Source organism: Falco punctatus, assembly GCF_963210335.1.
Source record: "Falco punctatus genome assembly, chromosome: 1".
Taxonomy (NCBI): Eukaryota; Metazoa; Chordata; class Aves; order Falconiformes; family Falconidae; genus Falco; species Falco punctatus.
Window position 1 is genome coordinate 8094418 of NC_137580.1, and position 11625 is coordinate 8106042.

Genomic DNA, 11625 nt, shown 5'->3' on the forward strand with positions numbered 1-11625 from the left:
GTTACTCTGACAAAATTCTGGACTCATTAAGAATAACTGAAATTCTTCTGCTTTCCTCTGCTGGAAAGGTGCTACACGGTTGCTGCCTTTACTTCCTGGTGAACTTTTGAACAGTTCTCATTTTTCTTCTTTTTTTCAGGGCAGGGGTAAAAGCTGTCTGACTGCTTGTCTGCTAATCTCTCCCTGGTATTTTTGAACCAGTTTTTCAGCTTCATCTAAATTTGAAGGAAGGTAAGGATCTTGAAGTTGCAAGTTTTATGAAAAACCAAAGCTAAGCAGAAGAGAGAAATGTTTGTCCTCCCTGTGCTTTGAAGGAAAGGCAGGAACAACTCAGCTGTTACATACTCTGGTCAAAGACAGCAAGTCATTTAGCATGAAACTACATATGCCACCTATTTGTCAGTGGAAGACACGGGGATGCTTAGAAAGATGGTGTGAAGCACAGTGGGGTAAGGGAGGAGATGAGGCAGGAGATGACCTTACGGCTATTTAGGTTTGGGAGGAAGAGAAGATACACATCCGTAACAAAATCTGCATCATGAATCTTTCTGAACTCAGAAGTTCTCTGCAAATATTAATCATACTATTGTGACAATAGAACAGCAACACACTTCTTGATACTACAAATGTAAAATATAATTCTGTGAACAGGTTGTGGTGTGTGAAGAAGGAATACCGTTCAAAACTTTGTCGTTTTAGACTATAGAAACAAAAATTAGCAAACTTACCTTCAAGAGATTATTTTGACTTAATATTATTTTTACATAACTACTGGGTTTTGGGGATGGGGCTGTAAGAATGTGTATGCTGGTACAGTAATGCACTCTGAACGTCAGGCTGCTGCATAATTCAGACCACTTTTAAAAACTCTTTCTTGTTAATGGAGCTTTTCACATCTTTCTGCTGCAGGGTTTGCGATACTTTGCTGTAAAGCACTTTCTTATCTTTTTTCTTTTTTTTTTAAGAGAAAAAGGAGATCTCTACATAAAAAATTAAGCAGAAATAAATTTTGTATTTATCATTTATTGAAATCTAGGTAGGATAGCTGAGTAGAAGTTCTTTCCTATGTGATAGTAGAGTGTCTCCCTGGCTTCTGAGTTTGTTCTTGGGAGTTTGGTTCTCAAGCAAATGCCAGAAGCATACTGAATTGGTGGAAGATCCCATTGTTTTTGACAACTGATCTGTGGTTTATATCTTTCAAAACTGCATATGCGTTTCCATGCTTTCTTTGCAATGTCAAAAAAGTTATACAGATTTATTCCAAATTTAAGTCAGTAGCAAATTTAGGGAAATGTCCTTTATGTCCTGTCCCCAGCAGAAAAAGCTATTTGATGTATCGTCATTTTCCTATTAACCTGATTAAAAAATGTACTCTATAATTGGCTAAGAATTGAAATCTGTGGATGGTTATGGCTTGGAAATGAAAGGAACAGTAAGGGATTGTAATAGAAAAGTAGTTGTATGAATATTCAGTGTAATACACAAAATAGCACGATATAATACAGATGTAGAATTTCTTTGGGTAACTCACAGATGTTGTTTTGGTGTAACCTTGTGTAGGAGGTGTTATAAATGTTATATTGTGTAAAACTGACAATTTCAGTGTAATATTTCAGTATTTGAAACTTTCTGTTTTGTATCTCATTGTAAACTGGAAAGGGGTGAGGATTACTGTGGTGAAGTTACCTGTAACTGTCTACAAGAAATGGTAAACTTTTTTTGGTGACTACAGTTGTTGTAGCAGGAAGAAACTTTGTGATTCCTACATATGGAGGCAAACAAAGAACTACATCAGATTGGAAGGGAACTGGGGCAGATTAATTAGGTCCCTGAGCAGCCAGTCAGGGACTCCTGAGCTCTCCGATGTGCTTACGCTTTCACACTGGGTTCAGAGCCTGGAGTTTGCAGATGCACAAAGCAGTGGCCCAACTCTGCTCCCATTATGCCACGTGATAAAACTTCTATTTGAAGCAAAGTTAGGCTAATACGAAGCATATCTGAAAATCCATCCAAAGCATTCATCAGTGGTTACTCTGGAATGTGGATAATGAAAAATATTTGCTGCTGTGGGTATAAAACAGATTCCTCAAGACATTTCTAGCTGTTGTTCTCCACTAGTTCAGCATATAAATATACTTATTTTAATACAACACTTGTCTAGTACTTTAAATTCAACACAGTAAAACGTGATATATATTGTTCTGTCTGCATTTGCTAGTGAAAGTGCATGCACATCATAGATAAAAAATAAAATATTAATTATTTTTAAATACACACATTTTCCACCTGGGGACAGAAAGACAAAAAAATTCTAGTCATGTAGCTTAATGCACAACAGAAAGGCACTCTGGTACCACACTGACAGGAGAGGTATAAAAGCCTGATTAGAATATTTATAACTGGTAGCTTGTAAGCAATCTGGACAAAAGAACACGTCTTCACATTTTTGTAATGTACCGCATACATTTACAGTACTGTATAAATGGTTATTTCTTAGAATATATTTCTTAAAATATGGCGATGTTAATTTACAATATATGGCATAGCTATGGATTAATTGCTATCTTTTTTTTCCTTCCCCCCTCCCTTCTTTTTTCCCCTCCACTGGCTGTGTAACTGGCTCCATGGCTATCTATTATTAAAGATGTAAGAGAAGAACATTTTAGTTTTCTTACAAAACCCCAGCTGCCCTAGTAGAAATATATCCTCATATTTATCCTCTGAACTTAACCTAGCATTAATTAGAAGAACGTTTATTCCTATGCTGTTGCATAGAGTAATGTGATGATAATAATCGTGTACCTGGAAATGTAGCAGCAATTTTTCAATATATTTGCTTGTATGGCAAGACAGTGTCATTTAATTACAGCAAATGTGCTTGGTAGCATTTGGTTCATTTTGGTTAAAGTTTGTTAGAGACAGTTCCACAGATTTGAGGTCTGGGGATTTTGAAGGTCACAGTTTCATGATCAGTCTGTCTTTTTAAAGGGACAAAGTTAAACATAAGTTGTTCTGATTTTGTATTACTTCAGCGTAAATCCTAAACCCCTCCACATATTCATAAGAACAGGGAACTTGCCAGAAATGCAGTAGTACCTAGGCCTTCTTTGCAGAGGTTGTAATTTCTTAAACATTTAGAGTGGTACCTTGCCTCTTGTGACTTCACAAAAGAGTGATTCCCCTTTGCGTTGGGAAGCAGTCAGCTGGGGAACAATCCAGTAAAGAAAACTAGAGACTATGTCTGTGGGCCAGAATCCATAGTCTTTGGCACCAGAAGAACATCAGTCTTCTATTAATTGGTAGTTAGGCCATAACACACTCTTCCCTGTTTTGTTTGTGGGTTGTTTGGGGCTTTTTTTTGGGGGGTGGGAGTGGGTGTGCTGGGGCTGAACACTAGAAAGTGCCATTAGATGTATTAAGCAGCCTATTACTGCTATTACTGCTGCATTCTGGGAGAAAATTGTCTGGACCACCTGAAGTTCATCACCATTTTGATTATACCACAATATCTTAAAACAATGTCATTTACGTGATCATTTTCATGCTGCATTCTGCAGAATCCAATAGGTGGGATTCTTTGTAAAAGTGAATAGCTTCTGCTTTGCAATCCCATCTCAGCTCTGTTGGTTCACTCCAGCGAATGCCTCATCATGATTAGTGGCATTCAAAGCTGTCAGCAGGCTTACTGGTAATAGTCAGGGTGTTTATTTTCTACTTGTAGCCTTGAAGAAATCCATCCTTTGAACAATATGCTACTCATTATTATCCTAATGGGTAAGGGGACTAGCAGTTCTGTTGTCACCTTAATCAGTAAAGTTTATTTTCAGATATGATTGGAGGTGTTTGAGAGATTACCAACAGGTAATAGTTTCTTAAGGAAGGGATAGATCACAGCATGTATAAATGAGGTTGGCATTTTACCCTTTCAGGAGGCCATAACGTTACCAAGATTAAAAATCTGATAAATGTTGAAAGTAGGCATGGAATCAGTGCAGACAAGACAATACGTCACACCTTTAGACCTTGTCCACATACAAAAGCTGCACCCATTTCAGTAAACTCACATTTAAACAAATCAATTTAGTCACATTCCGGAAGCCCTCATATAGCTACCCCTAAATTGTTTTACAAAAGGCTTGTATCGATTACAAAAAGCTTATATCCTTAAGTAGATTTCTTACTGACTTAAGCTAAATCATAAGAAACATATTGCAGACCATTTTAAAAGTGTTCTCACAGGTCTGTACTATTTAATTAAATAGACCTGCAAAATAGTTTTAGTGAGAACAATGCAATTTTTGTGTTTAGACTTGTTGAAAGTAACTGCCAATTTTCATGCGTGTTTACTTTCTTTCGGCTTTTAACATCAAAAATTTCTTTTCACCATTGCAATTTGGAAATGTTTGTTGTCATACCCTCTGTGCTTGAACATTTTCTAATGTTTAACCCTTTTGCTACTAATCTGTAATTGTTTTGGTGTGTGCAAGTCATACAATCAATCATTTGCAGTGTCTGTTAAAAATAACCCTTCTACAACCTAAAAGTTTCTTAGTGGTCAGACAAACATCAGGACCGTAAAGCGGACACAATCCTAAATCTCCATTAAATGATAGTTTGACTCTCAAACACGCTAGGTAACCAAGAGAAACACACATGTACAATAAAGAGAATAGACTGCATAGTTCACAACTTTTTTTTTTTTTTTTTCCAGAGGAACTAATTTACTTCCTTATTCCTTCTTTATTGTTGAAGTTTTGTCCGCAAAACTTGTACTATCTTTCAGGTTGTCCGCAGGAATTCATACTTCTGAAGAGCTCCTGGCTTATTTGGTAAGTAGTTGCTTGAAATCCTTCTCGATGGGTGTAATTTAGTGCAGTAAGTTGTTTCATAAAGTAAATGTCAGTGGCTGCCATGCAAGGCTGTGCTGTACACTGGTTCTCACCTTGAAACTCATTCTGTTTCTGTCTGACCCAGAGTTTAATCCCAGACATCTGGGAGTCGTCACTGAAGGGGATGTGCTCACAGATGCAAAGGTGAGGGAATTCTGTATCCTGATCTGTGATATCAAATGTCCTGTTGAGTCATGAATTTTAGTTTTGAGGCTTCTCTTTGGATGTGAGTTGTAGGTCTCTTTTGAGAATCAGGGCTGTGAACTGTAAAATTTTCTGGGTAGAAAAAGGAATGGAAAGATTAAGCAAGCTTTGTGAATTACACATTTTTTGTTACTTTTTCAGAATGGCTGGGCCATTCACATTGGATCAACAGCAATTACCTAATTGGTTCACATGAAGTTATATAGCAATGACATTTCAGAGGCTAGCGGTGGAGGCATTGGTTAGTATAATTGTTGTCTCTCAGGTAATTTCTTATTGGTAAAGGATTACTTTATTCTTAATTGGAAACAAATAGCCACAGTTTGCTGCAATGTAAATGACAGTACCTGTAGAAATTCCACTTTTGTAATGGACAGCCCTCTAATGAGTATTCTGCTTTTCACTGACTTCATGGAATCGTTTAGGTTAGAAAAGACCTTTAATGTCATAGAGTCCAACAGTCCACTGCCAAGTCCACCACTAAAACATGTCCCTAAGGGCCACATCTACATGTCTTTTAAAATACCCCCAGGATGGTGACTCAGCCACTTCCCTGGGCAGCCTGTTCCAGTGCTTGACAACCCTCTCAGTGAAGAAATTGTTCTGGAATTTTTTCCTAGGTTTAGTATCCAACCTAAACCTCCCCTGGTGCAACTTGAGGCCATTTCCTCTTGTCCTATTCACTTTATAGCATGAATAGAACCAGCTGGTTTTGAACACAAGGGCTTCAGGTTATAGCTTTGTACCAAATATGCACCTAGACAATTAAGTGTAAAGAAATCTGTTTCTTTCACATGATGAAGCAAGAAGAACTAAAAAAAAAGGAATACAATGAAAACAAAATTTCAAAATGCACTATAATTTTTAGGCTGAGTATAATTATATGACTGAGCAACTGGTAGAAATTAAAAAAATATATCTTTTAGTTTTAAATGTGTACATTTTTTTTTCTACAAGAAAAGATGGAAGATTACCTATATTGAAAGTAGATGTTGTTAGTATAGTTAACTATCGATAACTAGAGTGTAGCTAGAAAATATTTTACCCATGCAACACAGAATTTTAAAATTCACATCTGTTCCATTTCCTGTATGATTATGTATTGGAAATCTTGCCCCTCCCACCCTTCCTTTCCCCAGTAAATCACAGCCTGGTTTCAAGTCATTCCTGCTTGCCCTTTTTTCCGAAACAGATACTTGAATATAGGTCTTCTAGGTGGATGCTATAGCCACCAGACCATGCACCATTTGGGACTCTCTTGTGCAAATGATATATTTACTTCTATACAGTAGAACAATATCCAAAATGGGAGCTTGACAAAGGGGTAACAGAAGCTAATACGCAGAAAATATCTTTCATATCCTGGGATATGAAAGACCTGGAGTCCTGTCCCTTCTTTAGACTTGTAAAACATCAACAGCAGACAGTGAGGAAGAACGATCCCGATTTTCTTCTAAATTATGCCCTAGACTGCACACAAAAAGGATAACCAGATCCCAGCTGTCCTGCCAAGCAGTGAACACTGTTGGTTGCAGTACTGTAAAGCCAGTGCTGTTATCTTGTTCTTCCTCTTACTGTTGGAGTTAGTTATTGCAAAAAAAATATTCATTGGAAAATGGGCAAACTAGTTCTCTTATTTATGGTTAGGATAATCTCCCAGTGATGGGTGGATTTGGACTATACCTGAGCAGAAGTGTTTCTTTGTCCCTATTCTTTCTGGTTTTGCATTTTTATTTTTATTTTTTGAGCACCAATTCTACTGTGGAGCTGATGAGTCCTTCTGGAGAAAATATTTGTTGAAGCCAGCATGTTTTCATGAGCGGTTTTGGCTGACTAAAAAAACCTAAAAATAAAATAAACCAGTAAAACTAATTTTGTAAGATTAAGTTTGTTTGCTTTTGAATTAACTGAGCTACAAAATCATTGGAAGATGATCTGGAAAGTTTTGTAGTTAGGATTTTGGTGATACTTGGTGTAAGCTTCTGTAGCTCGTTCTGAATTTGGAAATTCAAAGGCAGTGTATCTTGGGGGGTGGTAGAGACTATTATTTGGAGCCATTTCTGACTTCTCAAAGGACAGAATTCAAAACGGTGGACAAATCTGCAGTTCAGTCATGTTTTTAAATCTCTGCTTTGTAAAGTGTGTTCTTGTAACAAAGAAAAGGACATTAAAACAGATTATAAAATTCAGGCTCTGGGCAAATGTAATGATGATAAATTTTTATTATACATAGATACAAGAAGCTATATTAAAAAAAATGCATGAGACATCCAGTTCACAGAAAAAATTAAAGAAGTGAGTACAAATCATTGTTCTGGGATGTTAAAGTAGCATATGAAATAGTAGGTGGCAAAAGGAGCAGCAATGATCAATTCATTTTGCTGCTAAAGCGAATAAAATAGCAAAGAGACAGCGGGGCCACTGAAAGGATGAAACTCTGACATAACAGAGGGCCAAAATGAATTCTTCACCCTAATGATTATGAACTGTGGAGGTGGTAATATTCCAGGAACAAAGAGAGATTTTGCTCACGTTTTTTTTTCCTTTCGTTCCTAGCACATGAAACATTAAAAGTCTTTATCGCTGTATGAGAGCAGATGATAATAAGGCAATTAGAACGATCAAAAGCTGACAAAGATTCAGGCTCAGAAGAATCATATATTAAGATTCAAAAATTATTAGCAAAAGAAAAAGGAAGGTCTACTACCAAGAGAACTAATAGATGTGATCAGCAGCAGGGGAGAGAAAGATGTTTTTGTACAGTAGTGGGAACTAAAGGAATGCCCTAAATTTTCTTGGGAAGATATAGAAAATACTGGCAAAACTACAGTATATTCAGACACAAAACATGTCATTCACTGAGTGGTCTGTTGGCATTGATTCATACAGAGGACACTGAGACTGATAAATGTGTTTCGTTTGAACGTTGCTAAGTTAGTAGATAACAATGGAACAGCTACATTGCAGAATTTATTGAGGATGTAGGAAAACATTCGATACTCGGATGGGTTCAAAAAAACCATGAAACATATCAGCCAAGCCTGTTGAAAAAAATGAAGAGTAGTGTGGGCGGAGCAAGCATCCAGTAATAAAGAACAGCACAAACAGAAAATGCTAACGATTTGCTTATGCTCTTTACAATCACATTTATGGGATTACTAGTGACCATGTTTACTGGTTTGTGAGAGAAATGATAGCGTATCACTGGCAATATCTCAGATTTTGAAAAAGCACCATTGCCTTAATGGAGAATTAAAAATTGCACATCATTTGCTATCTTCTTTTTGCGGTGTGCTACTAGTGATACATGCACTTGCCAACATTTCCTGCATATCTTGTGGCATCTCATGAACCTCTTGGAAATGATTGATCATGGTGAATTGGAGGAGCTGCAAAGGAAGTATCTGTTGGAATCTAGAACAGTGAGGAAAAACAATATAAACAAGCACAGCTAAACAGATATAAATTGAATTGCCTCACTTATTCCAGCTCTCTTTTTCTATACTACTACCTCAAGATGAATTATATGCTCCTGGTACAGTCTTATTACTTCATTAAAGTATTTCCAGTTTGTCAAATACTATACAGAACGGCATCACATCCAAAAAGTATTATCTTCTTGTTGGAGAGAAGGGAAGGTAACATTACTGTGATTCATTTTTAGTGCTGGGTAATACTTGAAGATGCATCATGAATACATTTATTATTGTAGTGGAATAAACCATGCTGTGCAAAGACCTTCTTGAAGAATAGTGTTACATGTAGGGTATAATACAGTACATTACAGCTCTGCTGCTACACTTAGGACTCAGTTGACACTTCCATTATCCTCTCCTGATTTATTGCTGGTGTTCATATTACAGAAGCATCTAGAAGTCCCAACTGAGATCATACCTGCATTGCTCTGCAGAGCTTTTACTCTGAGTGAGTAAGGTATGGAAAATGGGAGGGGAAACAAAGACAGGGAAGTGATTTGCCCAAGACTGAAAACCAATTCACTTAGGAGGTGAGATATGAGAGGCGTCTGGTCTGAAAGCTGAATAACTACATAAGCAGGGACCTGAACTTGCAGGAATTTGCTTTAGCTCTCAGTGGGCTTGTTAGCTCAGCTCTCTGGTAATACAATCTCACAGTTTTCAGCTGAGGATGATTCTGCCAGCAAACAGAATGAGTTTGACCTACCTGGTTTTTTACTAATGGCCATATTCTCACTGACAGCACCCGGTTTAGAACCTGTATTTCCCAATTCTCATTCCAGCCAACCTGACGCTATATTACACACCCTGTTTGGACAGATTTTTATGTCAGGTATTGCCAATTTATTCCAACCAAATACTTACCTAAAAGCCAAGCTTTTTTGTTTTAACATATTTTATGTAGATCAGGTGGTTATTGCCAAATAAACAAATATTGCTCAGCTAGTCTATTTATAGTAATCACTGTTTACAATGGGATTGGATTGCTGTGGGGACTCGTACTAAACAACACACTGCTCAGTGAAATAGGATTCTGCAAATACAATACTGCAGGGGTTTTTTGGCTGTTTGCAAAACATGTTAGTGAATGCTTTCTAGTTTAGTTTTCATATTAATCAAAGGTATATTTATAAGTATCTATTTTAATCTATATACTTAGAGAAGGACCTTAATCCTTATATGAATTATTAATGCTTTAAAATGTTCTATAGTTTTTTGCAGAGATGCAAGGGATAATCAGTTTTAGAGCCTGCAATGAATGTAAGTATCGATTTGCTAATATGAAGTAATTTGTGTGATCTAAATATGGTGCATACAGTATGTGCAAATTGATTCCAGTTAATCATTTTTGACTGTTCTCTTAAATCTTGGTAAGTGAAAGCCTACTTGGATTGCCTTGGATTGCCTACTTGGATTTCTTGGTGGCTTTCAAAGGACTGATTTTTCCTTTAAATCTTTGGGCCCCGATCCAGTATATCACTCGGTGGCCTGCTTAGATTTAATCATGTGAGCATCCATAATGACTTGAACAGAAAAAACCTGTATGCTTGAATTCAAATGTGTGTTGACATATTTTGCTGCATGAAGGTCTAAGCTTGCATCTTATTATATTTTCATTTGATAGTAATTATTGGACAAAAATATTGTCAGCTTCATGTTAGGTGATACTGGATTAGTTTAAAACAACAGAGCAGAATGGAATTAAATTAAATGCATCCATTATTCAGCACACATTTACTACCCTATTAATTAAAGGTTTAACAGGATTAATTAATCTAAACAACTCATAAAATTGTTGTTAAATAGTTTTGATGGGAAATGCATGTCTCATTAATTTAAAATTTATCAACCTGAAAATATAAGAAGTATAGACATTTTAAAGGAATACTAACAGATAAAACATGTCTGTGATTTCTATAAAAATTATTAAATATATTTATTAAGACATTTTAAATAGAATGGTCATATCTAAAACATGTGGATAGTATGACATAAAAAGTCTATCTTATAGATGAAATAAATTCAGATATTACTGAAAGGAATGTTAGAAAACATTATTAGTTGTAGCACCCTAGTATCCTGATCACAGTGCAAATTGACTTTGCAAATCATAGTTTGCCTATCTAATGTCTCCACTACAACTGAATTTGAGAAATACAGTACCTCTCCACTACCACTTTCAATCTATTCATTTATGTTCTATTGTCTCTAAACCAACATAATTATCTTTGGGCTGTCTGAACTTTAATAATACGTAGAACAGCAAGTTACATGCTGTTTTTTTTCTCTACTACGCTCAGATGAACCATAACCCCACAAAAAGCTTTCAAAATACACACAAACACATCTAACATGAGGACTTATGCAGCTGCATGGCCATGCCATTATTCATATCACTTTTTGGGTTTTTTAATGCATATTTGTGTGAAGATAAATGTGTTCATTTCAGTGTTTATGGAAAGTGACTGAAATAAGTCACAAATGCATCATGATGCATCTGTAACTGAATGTATACTTGCAAATGCTTTTGCTAATGCTTAGTGGTGCTAATATGGTTAAATTTCTAATCCTATATTAAGAAATGGTTTCTATGTACACCTCAAATATTGCCACAAGGAACATGAAAATAAGAGTGTTTCTATATTTTTTTCTCAAATCTATAAAAACTAATAAGGCTATGTTATTTTAGGGTCTTTTGCAAAAATAACACAAATCATATAAAAAAGAAACTGATTAATGGGAACCTATATTCAGTGGAAACTTAGTTCTCCCTAATTCTAATGTCACTACGTGATGATTCAGGACACATAAATGCATGCAAGTGAATAAATTAAGACAGGAGACAACAGAAAAGCACCATGCATTAGCGTCACTCATCTCGTACCTCTCAGGAGATGGCCATCTGAAAACTGTTGCAGAGGTTAACATGTTCGCAAGAATGGTTCTGATTTTCAAACTGAGAGGCATTAATAGAAACACAAATTCTGAAAAGATGTTACTTAATTAACATGCGGAAAGAGACATAAATTAATGTGTGGTTTTAATAATTGATTGTC

At 36.1% G+C, this 11625-nt stretch overlaps 1 long non-coding RNA gene across 1 annotated transcript in view; it reads left to right on the forward strand.

Moving 5' to 3' along the window:
- Positions 1-6729, forward strand: part of LOC308060855 — a 62322-nt gene extending 55593 nt beyond the window's left edge. The window contains exon 2 of the long non-coding RNA XR_013926941.1: positions 140-6729. This is a non-coding gene — a long non-coding RNA (uncharacterized lncRNA). The remainder of the gene's footprint in view (positions 1-139) is intronic.
- Positions 6730-11625: the final 4896 nt, after the last annotated feature.